The sequence below is a fragment of the Elephantulus edwardii genome, unplaced genomic scaffold, assembly GCF_000299155.1.
Source record: "Elephantulus edwardii isolate Elephantulus edwardi_28Jun2011 unplaced genomic scaffold, EleEdw1.0 scaffold00342, whole genome shotgun sequence".
Lineage (NCBI taxonomy): Eukaryota > Metazoa > Chordata > Mammalia > Macroscelidea > Macroscelididae > Elephantulus > Elephantulus edwardii.
This window is the reverse complement of record NW_006400092.1, coordinates 231,021-233,897: the sequence shown is the minus strand read 5'-3', so window position 1 is coordinate 233,897 and position 2,877 is coordinate 231,021. Positions and strand designations below refer to the sequence as shown.

At 37.1% G+C, this 2,877-nt stretch overlaps 1 pseudogene; it reads left to right on the top strand.

Annotated features, from left to right (window-relative positions):
• The first annotated feature begins 197 nt into the window (after positions 1 to 197).
• Positions 198 to 1,761, top strand: LOC102846377 (annotated as a pseudogene).
• The last annotated feature ends 1,116 nt before the right edge of the window (positions 1,762 to 2,877 follow it).

Genomic DNA, 2,877 nt, shown 5'->3' with positions numbered 1-2,877 from the left:
ATAGATGGGCTGATTTCCGGGTTCTCAATTCTATTCCATTGATCTATGTGTCTGTAAGACAGCCTTTTTTAACAAATGTTAAAAAGTTTGGTGTTGCCTGCGGCTTGGCCTCTCTGGCCACGGAGCCAGCACAGGAACCTCTGCTGGTAAAGGCTGCTGTGCTAACCTGCCTGCGGGGCTCTGACCTGTGGTTCAAGATGCTCAACCTCCCTTCTCAGTCTTTTCCAGCCCCCAAATCACAGCAGCGAGTCACTTCTGCGGGGCGTAGCAAGGTTCCTTTAAACAGGACAGAAGTCTTATGGATTGGCTTCGACTGACCAAAAGTGGAAAGGATCTGACAGGGTTGAAGGGAAGCTTAATTGATGTAACTGAAGAAGAACTTAAAAAACACAACAAAAATGATGATTGTTGGATATGCATAAGAGGCTTTGTTTATAACGTCAGTTCGTATATGGAGTATCATCACCCTGGTGGAGAAGATGAGCTGATGAGAGCAGCAGGATCCGACGGCACTGACCTTTTCGATCAGGTTCATCGTTGGGTCAATTATGAATCGATGCTGAAAGAATGTCTTGTTGGCAGAATGGCCGTTAAACCTACTCTTTCTAGAGATTGTCATGAGGAAAGGAAAGTCTTAAATGGAATGCTTCCTAAGGGCCAAGTGACAGACACACTTACCAAAGAAGATCCTGCTTCCTCAAGCTATGACTGGTTCCAAACAGAGTCTTTAGTCACCATTGTCATATATATTAAACAGAAGGATGTCAGTTTAGATTCGGTAATAGTTGACCATCAAAATGATACCTTTAGGGCAGAAACAGTTATCAAGGATTATTCATATCTCATACATCTTGTCCTATGTCATGAAATTCAGGAAGATTTTTCTGTGAAAATTGTTGAGAATGTGGGAAAAATAGAGATTGTCCTGAAGAAAAAAAGAATGCTTCTTGGGAATATCTGGGTCATCCTCTGGAGAACCACAATTCATTTGTTCCAAAGAAAGATACAGGTTTGTACTACAGAAAGTGCCAGTTAATTTCCAAGGAAGATGTTACCCATGATACAAGACTTCTCTGTTTGATGCTGCCACCAAGCACTCATCTCCAGGTACAAATTGGGCAACATTTACCTCAAGCTAACTATTACAGGTACAGAAATAGTAAAGCCACACATGCCTGTATCTAATTGCTTGCTCTCAGAAATCCAGGAACCAGTTCTTTGTAACAATAAATGCATCTATTTTTTTAATCAAAATATAACCTACTGGACTCTTCACACCTGAACTTGATCATCTTCAAATCGGTGATTATGTTTCTGTAAGCAGTCCTGAGGGAAATTTAAAAAAAATCTCAGCTCCAAGAATTAGAAGATCTCTTTTTATTGGCAGGTGGAACTGGTTTCACACCAATGGTTAAAATACTGACTCATGCATTGACTAATATGCCCAGTCTCAGGAAAGTGAAATTGATGCTCTTCAATAAAACAGAAGATGATATAATTTGGAGAAGCCAGTTGGAGAAATTAGCAATTAAGGATAAGAGATTTGATGTAGAATTTGTTCTCTCAGAGCCTATTTCTGAATGAAAAGGCAAAAAGGGATACATTGTACCAGCACTTCTTTCTGAATTTTTAATAAGAAGCTCAGACAACTCTAAACTCCTCATATGCCTTTGTGGACCAACACCATTTACAGAACAAGGAATAAGGTTGCTACATGATCTTAACTTTTCCAAAGCTGAGATTCCTAGTTTTACAGCATAAGGAAGAACTGTCATTGCCCTTCAGTCAACTGATTTATCAAAATCTGTGATTGCTGAGGGTCTTTTAGGAGAACTTTTTTTATAGATAAAAATCTATCTAGAGTCCAGGTTTCTGCTTCTTAAATCAAATGTTTCTTCAGGATAGATAACTTGTGCTTTATTTTGTTTCATAACTTATTTTACTACTACTGTTGATATTTGACCTGGAAAGGCTATCATGGCAGCAAATACAGAAAACATTCTTTGTTATGAACCATAAATTTCTTTACCATTTAAACTGTCTTTGTCACTGTTTTAAAACAGATACTTGTGGTTTATAACATGACAAAGTAAATGATCATTTTGATCATATTTCTATGCTGTAAAATGTCAAATTAGCAATACAGATGAATCTTACATTGTACTGTATACTCAGGAAATGGTTAACTTATGTCTTTGTAATTAATATTAAAACATGGAATGTTACAACTTAAAAAAGAAAAGTTTGGTGTTGGCAAAATTGGAAAAATACCTGCAGAAGACTCAAGCAAGATCCACACCTCACTCCATATACAAAAACCAACACAAGGTAGATCATGGATCTAGAACTAAAATCAAAGACTATAAACTTCATTAAAGAAAAGCTTGGAAGAACTCCAGTAGTTCTAATCCACACATAAACAGCCTTCCAAGCATCCTGAAAAATCTACAACCAGGAGAAGATAAAATAGATGAATGGGACCTGCTAAGAATAAAATCCCTATGCACATCCAAAAACGTCTTCAACAGGGTAAAAAGGGAAACCACAGACTGGGAAAAAGTATTTGAGAATGACATGTCAGATAAGGGACTTATACCTAGAATTTATAAAAGAATTGAGCAGCACAACAAGATAAAGGTAAATACTCCAATTGAAAAATGGGCACAGGATATGAACAGACACTTCACCAAAGAAGATATTCAGGCAGCTCAGCTTCTTATCACCATTAACCTATGTTGGTAAGACACTTTTCCCTTCTACATATGTGAAAACTGATAAGCAGACTCTGAGAGTTAAGATATATAGTTCATTTTAATGTTCATTTTTACTTACTTTTTCTGAGTCTCTAAGTTTATCCATTACCAAATTGTTGCTATT